The sequence below is a fragment of the Macaca fascicularis genome, chromosome 5 (assembly GCF_037993035.2).
Source record: "Macaca fascicularis isolate 582-1 chromosome 5, T2T-MFA8v1.1".
NCBI classification, from domain to species: Eukaryota; Metazoa; Chordata; class Mammalia; order Primates; family Cercopithecidae; genus Macaca; species Macaca fascicularis.
In genome coordinates, this window is record NC_088379.1 from 80,251,745 (window position 1) to 80,268,464 (window position 16,720).

General features: G+C 42.5%; 1 protein-coding gene across 3 annotated transcripts in view; it reads left to right on the top strand.

Annotated features, from left to right (window-relative positions):
- Positions 1-1,172: 1,172 nt before the first annotated feature.
- The window catches only part of LNX1 (ligand of numb-protein X 1), a 202,764-nt gene continuing 187,216 nt past the window's right edge, over positions 1,173-16,720 (top strand). For all 3 annotated transcript variants that reach the window (XM_005555290.5, XM_005555291.5, XM_005555289.5), the window contains exon 1: positions 1,173-1,482. The gene's annotated coding sequence lies outside the window, so the exon portion shown is untranslated. The remainder of the gene's footprint in view (positions 1,483-16,720) is intronic.

Below are 16,720 nucleotides of genomic sequence, written 5' to 3' on the forward strand. Positions count from 1 at the left end.
GCTGGCTCCGAAAGTCAAAGGGACAAAGTGGCAATCAGGCCATGACCAAAATGCACACAGAGGCCAAGGAATTTGCAGTGTACTTCCTTGTTTGTAAATCAGAGTCACAGTGGAGAGCTGAAGGCACCGCAGCCAGCGGCACCACCTGTAATTAGGGAGCCACAAGTACCTGCACTCCATGTGTCTTTCTTGCATGTTGCACATACATAAGATAACACCGAGCTCCCGATTCACATCTCTGGAAAGAGACTACTTAATTCACTAATTATTCACATTTCTACTTAGAATCGAATTCCCAGAGCTTATCGCTTATTTAAGCAAAATCTTTGGCCATCACTGGAGCTGTCATCCCACAGAAGTGCTTAAGCAAACCAGTGGGAAAAGCAAAACTCAGAAAAGCACACTTCCAGAAGCGCAACGTTTACATTTTTAACTAGCTGGGTCACTTTGCAGGAACGACTTAATGTCTCTAATCCTCAGTTTCTTTATCTATATAATGGGAGTGATAATTATAGATTCTGTTGAGAATTAAATTAAATAATGCAGGTCAGGTAATTACTACAGAACCTGGTAGGCAGTAAGCACTTAATAAATGTTAGCAAAGATGTTGCAGCGGCTGACAATGATGGCGATGGTAATGCTGAAGAATGAGCAGAAGAAATCCTTATTTAAACAATCATTCTGTATCTTTAGAGTTAAGAGTCTTAAGTAGTATCAGCCACAAACTTGCTCAGTCTTTTTCTTTGTCCACAAACATTAGCCAGTGTTCAGTTATGAGCAATACTGCCGAGAGAAAATCTTTGAAAGTTTTGGCAAGGTATTGGAACAAGTCAGAACTACTTATTTGCCTGATATAGATTTTGGTGCATGTCCCTTTTCATATTCAAAAATAAAAGATGCCCAGGATTCTAGGGCCTGTCCAGTCAGCAGCCCCTGCCTATTAGCATGATAATGTTCCAGACCTAATGATGGCCTGAAGGTGTGGTGACCCTGTGTTTATTTCCTTGTTGATTTCCCTTCTCTGGCTCCAAGATCATTTTCCCATTGCCCACAGGAAACAACATCTAGGGGCGAGGTAGGCCTGACTTGGCAACCCTAAAGGTGAACAAAAGGATCTTGGCTTTTGGCAAAAGCAGAAGGAAGTTCAGGGGCGTCTCAGCCCCATCCAAACCAGAATAGATTTGTCACTGATGCTAATGCATGCTGCTCTGCAGGGGACCACTCTCCCGCTAAGCTCTCCATAGCTGCTCTCAGTTTTATGAATCTGCTCTACCCAAAGCCTTGCAGAAGGGACAGGGGATGCCCTGGTTAACCCCTGCATGTACAATGGTGGAGCAGTTTTGATGCATAGCTGGGACACAGAATACTGGAAAGAGAAAGAAAAATTTCCTGAGCTACTGCTAAGCCAGCAAAACTCATCTCTCAAACGGACTATCACCTGAGACTTCACACAGCTGGGAACTGATCCGCAATACAGCAAAGGTAAGATGGCCTAGTTCCTCTACAAGGTAGAATCTCATACCATTTTTTAAAAATGTCACCTCTGCCCACTCAGCCCCCAGTTCTCACCTCTCTCTCTCTCTCTCTCTCTCTCTCTCTCTCTCTCTCTCTCACACACACACACACACACAGACACACACACCCCCCAAACTGAGGAGAGTCTAAAAGATGGAAATATCTAGGTGTGTCTTTTTGAAAACACTAGAAACGCCTTGGCATTTCCTCTCTTTATACCCTATTTTTTTCTGCAGTGGCCTTCATTCAAAGCTTATTTACTTTGACAAATGAAAACGACTTGCCAGACAGATCAGTAAAAATATAAGTAATCCCACTAACAGTAACTGGGTTTATGCGACAATATTCTTTATCGGTATTTAAAACACATTCACACACAGACTTTGTTTCATTCCACAGTAGGAGTAGGTGTTGCATTGTAGTTTTACCCATGGATAAAGAGGTTGAGAGAAGCTGTGACCTGCTCATGGATGTGTAGAGTTGTGGGTGACCAGCAGCACATCCTGTCTTCATTCCTATCTCTTTTCAGTAGAATGGTGACCCTACTCTTTACAGAAAATTCCAGACTACATTCTTGGCCATGTATTCTGACAAATGGTCTGATGAGAGGATGGAATTTTAGAAATTGGAACTCTCAGGAAAATCCAGAAATAGATAGCCACAGTATCCTGTACAATACACCACCTTGTCATGTATTCCTGTTTACTTCCATTCCTGGGCATTGAATTCAGTTCAACAAATGTCGATAAACTATGTTCCCTGCTCCAACACTGACTGGCTCATATGTCAGGGCGTGGTGCAAGTCCTGTGCCCAAGGAATGCTGAGGCAGTGCAGAGTAGGATGGCGGGGTGGGGGGCTTCCCTAAAGAGGTGAGCTTCAAGTAAGCTCAGCATAAAGAGTGGACTTGGATTGAGGGAGAGCATTCAGATACACAAATCCCCCGGGAGGAATTTGTTGAGTGAACATTTACTTACACCAAGTCCATGGTGGCAGAGCTGAGGGGCAAGGAGCACAGCCTGAGGAATTAGACTGTCTGGCCTTGACTCTTGGTTCTACTTCCCACTAGCTCTGCATCTTGGAGTACCTCAGTTAACACCGCTAACCTCACCTTGCCAATATGTAAAATGAGAATGATGGTAATACATCCCTCATAAGGTTGTCTTCAGCTGTGAATGATTATGTATGGGAAGTCTTTCCTGATGCATAACAACTGCACAATAAATATTAATACTAACTAGTGTGATGACCATGTGCCTGGCTCCAAGGGAGATGCAGGGAATACAGATAAGAGGAGGCCTACCCTCAGTGTAATCAAAACGTCATGAGTTAGTTGTGTGCAGCTAATGACATGAGATGTGATGCATGCTCTGGAACCACGAGGGTGGAATCTTTTAAGTCTGTGTGAGTTAGGGTTGGGGTTCTGGGGGGACAGGGAAGGGGGCAGAGGTTTCACAGCAGAGGCCCTATGTGTAGGGCGGTAGTATAGATCAGTGAAAAGAGCTAGACAGATCTAATTTTGAATCCCAGTTTCCTCCTCTATTTACGTATCTATTTATTTCTATATTAATCTATATGTATTGAAAGCCATAAATTCATACTGCCAATTCATACTTCCAATTCATACTTCCAATTCCAATCCAACACTCCCTTTCTACATTTGTAACTCCCTTCTCTAACATTCATCAGAAGCTGGCTCCCATTATCCTTAATATATTATATGCTTATTCACTCAATCCCCCAAATGTCATCAACTGCCATCATGACACTGTCCCCTGCCCCATGCAGACGCCCTCCGCACCCTGACGCTTTGTTCTGGGCCGCCCTGAGCTGGCTCCTGGAATTCTGGAGCTACCATATGTCCTCCACACGCGCACAGGTGCCTACTTTGCTCAGCCCTATGTAATGTCTTTAAGGACTGTGACACATGCTATACATTTGTGTATGTACCTGTGTTGTCACTGTCTTTGGAGGGGGATAGAGCTATCTCCTCCATACAGGTAGGGCACATGTCCTCAGCATCAGGCCTGAAGAAGCCAGGCTCATTCCATTCATTCTATTCCACTTGGTCTGCTGATCTATATGGATGTGGACTGCTCACTGTATGCTCGGGGTAGTAACAACATTTCCAGGGGTGAAAAGTACTATTTGGGCAGTCACTGTTCCTTTTGCTTCTCTGTCAAGTCCTTGTCTAGGTTCTCCATTATTCATTTACTTAACAACAGATATGAAGCACTTACAAGGTAACTGGTGCTTGGTTAGGGTGGGACATAGAGATTTAAAACCTTAGTCACCACCCTCAAGGAACTCCCAGTCCACTGTGGGAAGCAGACAAGCCATAAATTTCCATTCCATGTGGCCAAGTGCAATGAGAGCCTACACAGCCTGCCATCAGAGGGCACCTAGCTCAGACTGGGTGGGCACAGAGGAGATACCCAAGGGGAATCCTAAATGGGCAGAGATTAACAAGGTAAAGACTGACTAGAAGGGGGGTAAAGGGAATGATGTGCAGGAAGGATGAAAGAGTGTAACGGATAGAGAATTTCAGGAGCTACCTCAGGGTGGCTGGTGCAAGGCCAGAGGCAAGAGGAGGAGCTGTCCAGGCAGGTGCAGGCTGTGGAGGTGAGCCAGTGGTGCTGGATTTTAGACTTTAGGACAAGAGCTCTGGAGCCAGACTTCCAGAGTTTAAATCCTGGTTCTGTGACCCAGGATTTGTTGATCTATAGCTGTTGAATCTTCGGCAAGGTAATACTCTGCCTCGGTTTCCTTCACTGTAAAGCTAGAGTCTGTAATAGTAGTCACCTCGTGGGATTGACATGATTAAATTATTCTTTTACATAGTGTACACAAAAATGCATAGCATATGGAAAACAATAATAACAAAACTGTTATTTTCCAGCAGGTAGATCAAAAAGGCATTAGGGCACTGGCGAACCAGAAGCACCCCAAAATATAATGAATTAATTAAAAGACAGAAATTTAAAAGAATAGATTTTGGCATTGTAAAAGAAACTCTGATGTTGTTATCCTGAGCAAAATTAGAACCTTTTGGATTCATTTTATGCCTTACTGTTGCTTATCTTTTGACATATTTTCGGTTAGAGGCACCATAATTTTTTTATCATTTCAGCCTCCAAAGGTCCCAGCATTGCCCTGTATGCTAAGGAGACCTCCTCTCTTCTATTGGTTTTTCATTCACCATGATCTGTTAGGAGTGGCCATGGTACACACTCAGTGGGTTTCAGGCCAGTAGTAATTGTCATGATTGTCCTGATAACCCCAAAGCTGGAGGGAAACCATCTTGAAATTCAATTATCACTAAAGCAATTCTGCACCCTGAATGTGTACAAGGGGATAGAAGGGCAGGAGTGAGGGAGTTTTTGAAACTGTTCTGAAAGTCTATTTGCCATAGGACTTAGTGACCTTTCTCCAGTGGCCTTTCAGCCCCCGTTGTTGGAGCTGTGAGGCAGTTCTCCTTCCCCCACAGTCCACCTCCCTTAGAGCCAGAGGAGACAAAAATGGAAGCACAAAAATACCAATGATACATCAAAATAAAAAATGTCTGGGCACCAAGGGACACAAACAACAGAGTGAAAAGACAGGCCACAGAATGAGAGAAAACATTTGCAAATCATCTATCTGAGAAGGGGTTAATATCCAGAATATGTAAGGAGCCCCTACAGTTCAACAACAACACAAAACAACCCAATTCAAAAATGGGCAAATGACTTGCATAGACATTTCTCCAAAGAAGATATATAAATGGCTAATAAGCACAGGAAAAGATCCTCATCACTAATGGTTAGGAAAAAGCAAATCAAAAATCACAATGAGATACCACCTCCCACCCATTAGCATGGCTACTATCAAGTTAAAAAAAAAAAATTGCAAAATACCCAATGTTGTGAAGGCCATGGAGAAACTGGAACGCCTGTGCACTGTTGATGGAAATGTAGACTGGTACAGCTATTGTGTAACATGGTATGGTGGTTCACCAAAAAATGAAAAATAGAATTGTCAATGGCCCAGCAATTCAATTTCTGGGTATATAGCCAAAAGAATTGAAAGTAGGGACTCAAACAGATATTTGTACTCCCATATTTATGGCAGCGTTATTCACAATAGCCCAAAGGTATATGCAACCCAAGTGTCCAGTGAGTGGATAACAAAATGTAGTATACACAAACAATGGGATAAATTCAGCCTTAAAAAGGAAGGAAACTCTGGTACATGCCACATCATGGTTGAAACTTGAGGATGTTATACTGAATGAAATAAAGCCAGTTTCAGAAGGACAAATACTGTATAATTCCACTTATATGAGGTACTTACAGTAGTCAAATTCATAGAGACAGAAAGTTGAATGGCAGTAGCCGGGGGGTGAGGGAAAGGGCGCATGGAGAGTTACTGTTTAATGGGTGAAGAGTTTCAGTTTTGCAAGATCTAGAGATGGATGGTGGTGACAGTTATGCAACATTGTGAATGTACTTAACACTACTGAACTGTACTCTTAAAAATTGTTAAGATGGCAAGTTTCATGTTAATGTATTTTACCATAAGTAAAAAATGCCTATGAATCCCGGCTTTTTTTTTCTTAACAAGGTGTACCAATGATTCTTGGGAAAACAGCAGACTTCTTCTCTGAGAAAATAAATATGTACAGAAAAATATCTCTTGGTTAGAACTTGGTTATATTCTCTATCATTGGCTGAGACATTGTTAAATCACAAAGAACTGACAAGTCTACCAATTATAGAGAAAGGGAGAAAAAGAGAGAGAGAGATTGCTTCCTAAAACAAATAAGATTAATATTACACTAACTATGCAGAAATAAAAGAGACACTCTGCATTATGCTTAATTATTCATTGTGTGTGTGTTTGTGTGTGCGCATTACTAAAACATTTAGGATTGCAGTTCTTGACAGGGGGCGGGTGAGCCAAAGGTTGTATGTGAAAGGATTGTAAGAAACACGCACACTGATAGTCTAGTTCTGCACACAAAATTTATAGAAACAGACCCAGCGTGAGGCTGCATGTGAATTCGAGGTCACAGCCTCTGTCAGATGAAGCATCAGCCTAACCTCTGGTGCTGGGACAGGAATAAGAGAAAAAATGGAGCACGGAGAACCTTTCCTTCCTCTTTCCTGAACGCCTGACCAGGAGGCCAGCTCTGGCTGCCGGGACACTTCCTGCCTTTTACAGCTTCCTCCACTTCTAAATGGGCAGGTTCATTTCAACTCCAGGGCAAAGGGGTGGGAGTGGTTTATTTACTCATGTTAAATCGGAACAATAATGAAATAATAGTGAAAAATTAACAGTGGGTGGCAATGCTTTGTAAAATGTGAAACAGATGTGTGTTTTCATTTATTTATATACCACTTTATTCTACAAAGAAACTCTGGTTGCTCCAACTGGAGAATAGAAAGTTGAACAATGGCCCCACATTAGCATGGCTCATTTCTGGCCAGCATAGTGTTTTTAATTTTTTATATTAGCTACTAAACATCTAACAATCAGGAGATTTCATGTAAAAATTCAAATTTCAAGTTTTTTAAAACATAGGAAACTCTGGCCATGTTGGTCCTATATTTGTTCTTCCCTCAGCAAACAAATATAGATTGGGTGACAGTTCTTGCCAGGCACTGTTCTGGATTCTGGGAATAGAGCAGAAGTGAGACTGATAATAACCAAGTAGACAGGTAAGTAAGATAATTACAGGAAATTGTAAGTGCTATGAATACAGCAGGGTTAGAGGATATGAATAAAGCAGGGTTAGAGGATAGAGACAGAGTGGGGTAGGGGAGCCATGTTAGTTTATCAGAGTGGCCAAGGAAGAGCTCTCTCCATTTGCCACAGTCTGCACCATGCGCTATTACTCCACTCCAGGCATTTACTGACATTGGAGGCACCTCAGGGTTGGAGCTCTGCCATAAAATCATGGGAAATATAAACAAGAATTTAAATCAAGGACAAGGGAAATATGAGAATAGGATGATAAGACCAATGGAAATAGAAGCCAGGTATGTATGTCGTAAGAGCCTTCATGATTGGTATAGTTGGACATCAGATTCAACTGAGCTTCCTGGCAACCAAAGCAAAAGGGAAATATCCCCAATTACATCATTCTCATTTTTCAGAAAGGAATAAATAAAGCAATTCCTTTATAAGTACCAAGATTTCCTCATCTGACTTGGAGTAGAAATTGAGTATATCAGCTTTATAAGGGAACTCTGAGTGAAATAGTAATCAGTATGAAATAGTAATCAATATCCTCACCAATGCATGCCCAGGAGTCTGGTATTTCACATGGTTTCAGGTATTCATTCAAAACATCTTTATTGAGACACAAGTCCTACAGATGCAAACATGCCTGATATTTTTTTCTAGTGACATACTTCACCTAAACTAAACTCAGGAAAGGCAGTCATGTGAGAGGCCAAGATAATGCCATGTAGACCCCTTCTTGTTCCTGCTGATCTCAATCCACAGAGTATTTAGGAGAATGAACAGAATGCCTCTCATTCAAACTATATTCCTCCCATAAAGCTCTTTTCTGAGCTGGTTAGAGAGAAAGTAAAGATTATAATTAACAGTTCTTTGCAACATTCCTCAATGTCTGCCACTCCTATTACTCGGAAGGGAATTTCAGTAGCCCTTGCTCTTTGGGCTTGAGTAGGCAAATCTTCCTTCCCTTTTCTGGAATAGCCTTCACTGGGTAACCCTAATGGTAGTGCACACTGACACCTTAATGCTGAGAACAGCCCACCGGAGGGAAGGCAGTGACCAAATATCTTCATTCACCCTCTGCACCAGAGGGCTCTGCCGAATTCCAGGCTGGTGACCAAAGGCCAGGAAACCTAGCCTGTCTTCTAGAATGTTCCTGGGGAGCTCTGTCATGGCTCCAGTCTCCTAATCCTCCTGAGAGTTCCCTTGCCAAAGGAGCCCTTCCCCTGGATTCTTAACTTGTGTAAGTGCCACTGTGTATCCCAGAGTGTTTTTAGGTACACTCCTGCCCCAGGAGAAAAACATGGGCAAAAATAGAGTTAAGCCAAACTTTCTGTTCTTTTTTGGCGTGGATACTGCCTGGCTGTGCCCTTATCACCTGGATCATCTTTTGGCTTTCTGGAGATGCCTGGGCTCACTCTCCTGCTGTTGGCAAGAATCAAGGAGTTAGGTCTCAGGGCTGGGGCCACCGCACTACTTCTCCCTCACTCTGTTGAAAACTGAGAAGCACACTTTGACTGTGCTACTTGTAATCCTTACCCAGACTTCCTCCTCCCCGTTACCACACTTCTCTGTTACTCTGGTTAAACATGCCCTTTGAGCCAACCTCACAGAACTGGTTCTCTGAGTTGGTAACAATGACCTTCCATAAATACTCTGAGCTCCCTCTAGCAGGAACCTCCCAGTCTCTGCCTGGCCATCTGGCAAGGAGGCCCTGCTGGTGCCAGGGTAACCTACCCAACCTGGGACACTATCCAAATCACTTGACATGGAATCCTGTTCCCTCCTGGAATAGGGCAGCCCATGAGTTCCCAGGTATTTGCTATGAGAATCCCAGCCAGTGGTGTGTTTTCTGATAAACTTCATTGTGTAAATTTCTCATCATGGACCGTAAAATAACATATAGGCATATGTCAACACAGGTACATAAATACTTCAGTATAGAATACATCAGTCTAGCTTAAGTCACCTTCCATTTATTTCTTGTTTTGGGGTGTTTTTATTTTATTTTGTTTTATTTTTTATTTTTTGAGATAGACTCTCACTCTGTTGCCCAGGCTGGAGTGCAGTGGCATGATCTCGGCTCACTGCAACCCTCTGCCTCCCAGGTTCAAGCAATTCTCATGCCTCAGCCTCCCAAGTAGCTAGGGCTACAGGAGTATGCCACCACACCCATCTAATTTTTGTGTTTTTAGTGGAGACAGAGTTTCGTCATGCTGGCCAGGCTGGTCTCAAACTCCTGGCCTCAAGTGATTCACCTGCCTCCCCATCCCAAAGTGCTGGGATGGATTATAGATGTGAGCCACCGTGCCTGGCCTCCACTTACTTTTTTTTATCACTAGACTGAAGTACAAAACATAGTAAGTGCAATCTATCCACTGTTTTGCTTTTGAGGAGCAGGGGTTACCGTTAAAAAGACTTTTAGAGTAAATGATTTTGTAGACTAATAAAAATTTGACACCAACTGTTGCTGAGTGGCGAGAGAACGCAGCTGGCAAAGTGCTTTGTGTCAGGACGTGCTCCATTCATGGAATAATAATAATCACTGTCACTTACTAAATTCTTCCCGTGTGCTAGGCCCCAACAAACTTTTTACATGGTTTGACTTCTCTTGTTTAATTTTCATAATTCTGAAAAGTACTATTGTTATTTCCGTGTTTTGGGTGAAGAAACTGAGGTTCAAAAAGCTTTAGCAAGTTGCCCAAGGTTACCAGGCAGCAGGACCTGGGTTTGAAACCAGGTCTGTTACACTCCAAAGCTCTTAACAGAAGGGAGAAGGAAAATGAGGAGAAAGGGAAGAGAGAGGGCAAGAGGCCTTGGGCAGCCAGTTCTTCAGTCCCCTGAATTTTGTTACCCTATCTCTATGTCTATATCACGGCCTTCTTGGATTAATGAACAAAGAACCCCTTTCTCAGACTCTACATCAGCCACCTTCTGTCCACTCTGCTTGACACCTGATTAGATCATAAAGACAAAGGTTTCTTAACCAGGGGTGGTGGCTCACCCCTGTAATCCCAGCACTTTGGAAGGCTGAGGTAGGAGGATCGCTTAAGCCCAGGAGTTTGAGATCAGCCTGAACAACAGAGGGAGACCCTGTCTCTACAAAAAAACTTAAAAATTAGCTGGCATGGTGGCATGTGTCTGTGGTCCCAGCTGCCCAGGAGGCTGAGATGGGAAGATCGCTTGAGCCTGGAATTTGAGGCTGTAGTGAACCATGATTGTGCCATTGCATTCCAGCTTGGACAACAGAGCAAGATCCTGTCTTAAAAGAGAAAAAGAAAAAAAAAAAAAAAGACCAAGGTTTCTTGACTCAACAATACTGGCATGTGGGACTGAATAATTCTTTGTTGTGGGCAGCTGCCTTGTGTATTATAGAATGTTCAGCAACACCCCTAGGTTTGACCTATTAGATGCCCATAACACTCCCCGAGTTGTAACAATCAAAAATGTTTCCAGTCAATGTTAAGTGGCCTCCGGAGGGCAAAATCACCCCACACAGAGAACCATTACACTAGACACACCCAAAGGCAAAGGGAGACTAAAGTTCCACCAAGGCGATGGTAACTGTCCTCAGAGGGTGGGAGCTTCTGTGCCATGGCTGGGAGGGATCTGGGGATTCTTCAAGTGGAGCAACCCGTCTCATGGTCATGGTACCATTCTGACCTCAAAGTAAGCAGAGACGTCTAAGACTATGGTCAACCCAAAGGAAACCTCAGGCCCCACAGGCTTGCTGGTGTTGGTGGGTAGAGCAAGAGATCTCTCCAAAAGGCCAATGGTTGTGACTGCCCTTCCTAGTTCTGGCAGAAAATCTGTGTACACCTAGAAAATGCTCTTTCTTTCCAGAGCTATCTCTGTAGCATTCATTTGACCCCAAGCATATAAAGAATAACCATGCCAGATATGACTTTAGAGTGTACAGGGTATGTGGGAAGGACCTCTAGCTGGTGCTTGCCCCTCATAACCCATCACAAAGTGGTCAATGGCCAGGAGACCCTTTGTCCTAGGTCCCACATGGAGCTTCAAGTTCAAAATCTTGATATGGTTTCCAATGTTATCTATATGTTGAATTCTTAATATGTTCAAAAGCATATATACGTTTTAAATATAGCATATTTTATAGGTCTATTTTGGGATTCCTTCTTTCATTTTTAATATCCCAAGGGCTTCAAAAACTGGAAGTGGCCTGGGCCTGCTTTGACGTTTTTGTTTTTGTTTTTGTTTTGAGATAGGATTTTGCTCTACATTGGCCAGGCTGGAGTGCAGTAATGTGATCATGGCTCACTGCAGCCTCAACCTTCTGAGCTCAAGCAATCCTCCCATCTTAGCCTCCCAAGGAGCTGGGATCACAGGCGTGTACCACCAAACCTGGCTGACGTTTTTATTTTTTTGTAGAGACGAGGTCTCTACTACGTTGCCCAAACTGGTCTCTAACTCCTGGCCTCAAGCAATCCTCCTGTCTTGGTTTCGTGGCAGGTTTCATGGCAGGTCTCTTGGTAATAGCCTCAAACTGGAAACAACCCAATGCCCATCAACAGCTGAATGAATAAACAGACTGTGCTATGTCCACACAATGCAATACTAAGCAGAAAAAAAGGAATGAACTATTGATACATACAATATGAATAAATCCCAAAATTATCATACTGAGTGAAGTAAGCCACACACCAAAAGAATACACCCTGTTTGATTTCATTTATTGGAATTCTGGAATGTGCAAGCAGTCTAGTTATAGAAAGCAGATCAATATTTGCCTGGGGACCTGGTGAATGGGGAGTGAGAGGGAGAAATCACAAAGAGAGAGAAGATTAATTTGTTCCTTGATTATAGTGATGATTTCATGGGCATATATGTATGCCAAAACTGATCAGATGCACAAAATTAAATATGTGCATTAGGATGAACCCCTGGGTATTGTGGGGTGGGGGAAACAGAGGCATGGTGGCTAGGTCCACTTGGGTCGTTTGTCCATTTTTCTCGTCTTTGGCTGAGCACAGAGGTTGTAGCCATTCCTCTTCAGCACTGCCTGGATAATGTTCTAGAGTGAAGTGTGAGAAACTCATAAGAAATTCATCAGCTTATTGGTGGGTGAAAGCCCTGCTGTGGCACCCTCTCACTGTCTCTGAAGAGCACCTCTTATCTGGGTAAGTCCCCTCTTGGGGCCAGAAGAGATTAGATCAGAATACACTGGATATATTTGCATGGCTAGAAATCCCTCCTTCTTAGAGAGTAAAGAGGGTGCCCCCCCGCCCGCCCCGCCCTTCCCCAGAACAGAGAAAGTGGCCAAGCAGCTTGGATCTCCTCCAGCATACCCAGGCCAAAAAATCATGCCACATCCCAGTGTTCATTGAGGAAATAAAATGCACACACACACAAGCACACACACATAGAGCAGTAGCCTGTGCCGAGTCGCCTCCAAGGCTGGGGTCTGCAGGTGCAAGCTCCAATTAGCAGCCGGCCTTCCAATACCTTTTCATCCCAAACAACGGCCAGGCCTCAGCCCCAGCCAGGGATTGAGGAAGGCCCCGGAAGGACTGGCGACGAGACTGAGAAAAACAAAGACTGTCCAAATAAAAGTAGCTCATGTGAGTCGAACCTGAAACCCAGCTTCATTTTCAAAACCTCTTGTGAGAATTAGTCAATGCACAATTTTGTGAAAAATCAGTTACTGGCCACAGGAAACAAACTGCTTTCAAAGGCCCTCCAGACCCTCCATAAGTCACCAGAGGCAGTTTTCTGTGGCGAACCAGCTAGGCATGTATTTCTGTAACAACACAGTCTTAGTTGTTTCTACCGTTGACAACAATTCCCCTAAACTAATACATTTTGGGGGTTATGGATGCATTGTTGTTCTCCTGCAACTGATGGCTCTTTATTGTTAATATCACATCAAGGCTTAAACAAAAGCACTTTTGATTCTTTATTTTTAGCAATGAAATGTATGTGTTTTCATGTGCGTGTCAGTGCTCTATCCTAAGCAGAGAAGCACTAAGGCCATAGACTCACTTTCTTCATTCCTTCTCTCCCCCCTTTTTTTTCTGTTTACTTTTCACCGAGAATGCTGCAGAGCTTATACAGAGGTACATGCTTCCTCTATAAGCATCTCAGCCTGTTCCACAGCTAAGGATGTGCTCCCGAAGAAAGACTTCTCTATCGTTGTCTCCTTGTGGGCTCCCTGGTCTGCTTTTCCACCACTGCCATGCTCTGTTAGGCAGTGCTTCCTCGCCTTCCTGACAGTCGTTTTGTTTTTAACACGGAAATCTACAAAGAAATGCCAACAATTGGAAATGTGAACAAAAGAATGTTAAAAACCCATATTCCCACCACCACCGTCATTCTATTTTTCTGTTTCCTTCCAGATCATAGGGCATACTTTGTGTCTACTTAGTATATGTATATGTATATAAATAATTTTTTATTTTTATTTTTATTTGAGACAGAGTCTTACTCTGTTGCCCAGGCTGGAGTGCAGTGCAGTGTTGCAATCTCAGCTCACTGCAACCTCTGCCTCCTGGGTTCAAACAATTTTTGTGCCTCAGCCTCCCAAGTAGCTGGGATTACAGGCATGCGCCACCATACCTGGCTAATTTTTTACTTTTAGTAGAGAGAGGGTTACACCATGTTGCCCAGGCTGTTCTCGAACCCCTGACCTCAGGCAATCTACCCGCCTTGGCCTCCCAAAGTGCTGGAATTACAGGCATGAGCCACCACACTCGACCTAAATAACTCTTGATTATGCCCCTGACTTGGCTTCTTCACTGGGTTTGCAGTCATGAGATATGAACAGCCGGTAAGTGGGCAACAGAAGAAACAGTCCTTTTGATACTTTAGGACCCCAAAACAGTCCATTCTACTTAAGAATGAAGTTGCATTCCTGTGAGCCTCTGTTTGCACCATTTTCATCAGCCAATCAATAAATAACCTTGTTTAATGTATGTTTCTGTTTCAAGATGCCTTATTTTTTCAGGGATATTAACCTTTTTAATTAAAGAAAATTTATTAGGAAACAGATTTTAAATAAATATAAGGAAGAATTTTTTTTTAGGTTTGGGGTACAAATGATCCTGTCATCCAGTCACTGAGCATAGCACCCAATAGTCTTTCAATCTTTACCCCCTACTCAATCCTCCCTGCTGTAGTAGTACCAGCGTCTATTGTTGCCATCTTTATGTCCATGAGTACCCAATGTTTAGCTCCCACTTACAAGTGAGAACATGCAGTACTTGGTTTTCTGTTCCTGTGATAATTCGCTTAGAAGAATGGCCTCCAGCTGCATGCATGTCACTGCAAAGGACATGATTTTGTTCTTTTTCATGCATGCGTAGTATTTCATGGTGTATATGTACCATATTTTCTTTATCCAATCACCATTGATCGGCACCTAGGTTGGTTCCATGTCTTTGTTATTGTGAATAGTGCTGCAGTGAACATGCAAGTATGTGTCTTTTTGGTAGAACAGTTTATTTTCTTTTGGATATATACCTGTAATGGAATTGCTGGGTCAAGTGGTAGTTCTGTTTCAAGTTCTCTGAGAAATCTCCAAACTGCTTTGCACAGTGGCTGAACTAATTTGCCTTCCCACCAATGGTGTATAAGTGTTCCCTTTTCTCTGCAACTTTGCTAACATATGTTGTTTTTGGCTTTTTAATAATAGCCATTCTGACTGGGGCACCTTATTTAATACATCAATTTTGAGCTCATGGCCAATAGCACTATAACTCATGCCTGAATGACGCTTCTCTAACATAGATACTTTCTCTGTAAGGTACATCACAGCTTTCTGGAGCTTAGGAACATTAGGCAGCACTTCAGCATTATGCTTTGGGGCCATTTTTACAGCAAAATCACCAGTGAAGAGCACAAAAATGAGGAAAAATGGGGCACTAAGTAGTCTGCAAAGGGAACACTTGCTGATAGTAGGAAAGCTGACACAAGAAGCCAGAGCATCACTGTTTGACCTCAGCTGGGAACGTGTGCATCCCATGACTTAAAGTTTCGCTGCTTTGAGCATGTCCACAAATAACCACAAAAGCACCATGAGCATCAAGTTGGGGATTACAATTCAATTTTATCAAGGAGGCAAACTATTCACAACTATGGAATCTGCAAATAATAAGGGTTGACCAATTGACTATACCTCTATTGTATAGTCTTGCTAACTAGAATTGACTATTCTGAATTGTTAAAGTATCAAAAGATCTATTTCTTCTGCTGTCAACTTACCCGCCATTCATGTCTCATGACTGCAAACCCAGCAGAGAAGCCAAGTCAGAAAAATAATCAAGAGTTATATATATGTAAACATATTAATTAGACACAAAGTATACCCAATGACAAGATCTGTACCTATATTGTATTAATGCAGTATATCATGATGACAGGAAGCAAGTGGTCATTCATATTTCCCTCTGAAACTAGTTTGTTGTTTCATGTTAAAATGCCACCATCGTGGCTGCCATCTATCAGTGATAAATCATTTCTTCTAAAGTGGTAGTTTCAAGAATATACAGTGGGAGTCTTCTCTCTTGCTTCCAGGATCAACTTCAAAATCATTAGGTCTGGTTGGATGGAGTCCATTGGGTTGAAGTTAGAAGTTGAAGTTAAAAGTTAGAAGTGATCACTCTGAGTGATGGTCTAATCTCCATCAGCAGCCTAGTCTTTAACACAGCAGAAATTTCCTCATCTGCAAAAGGGAAAGTCCGTGTTTCATTAATTCTAAGACACTCCTTCTTTCACGTTTTAATATCTCAGAAACCAGCTAAGTTTTGTTTTATGCAATTGATGGTGTGTTGTGGACTAATTGACAGTATTCTGCTTTCTTTCTGGGTGGGCACATAAAATAAGAGTGCACATTCTACCCTTTGGCGTCTTTGAAGTGATGAAATTCTGTAGTAATGAAACAAGCCTACCTTACAGTGTTGTGGGGATTGAGCAATGCTACAACTTCACAGGGTTGTTGTGAAAAAGTAAATAACATGTGAAATGACAGGTGCAGTGCAAAGCATTTGGAATTAAGGAATTATTATCATGACTGTATTTTCTTACTCCTAGAATCAGTGAATCTTTCACTTTTGACATTACTAGGAAATATCATAAGAGCTGCACCAGGGACCCCTATGATTCTAATTAGATTTTTTTCAAGCAATGGTTGGTACAAAGAGATTCATTTAGTGGGTCGTAAAATCTTGTGTCATTGGAAAGAGATCCCCAAGTGTTTGAGAACTACAGCTGTGAAGAAAGTAAAACACAAGTTTCTTAGGGGGCCAAGGCAGCCCTTTCTTCATGACCATAATGCTGCAATCATGAGGTTGTGTTTTGGTCCGATTACTGGGATCCTCTTATATTATGAGTTTTTTTGGCCAGTGCAAATTGGGTTTCCTCTCGTCAAACTGCTTCTGTCTATGCTCTATGCTCTTAGCAGTAACAGGAGAGTGAAACAACTGAGGCAGTGGTTCAGTCCTAAATTATTAATGTAACCCAAGATTC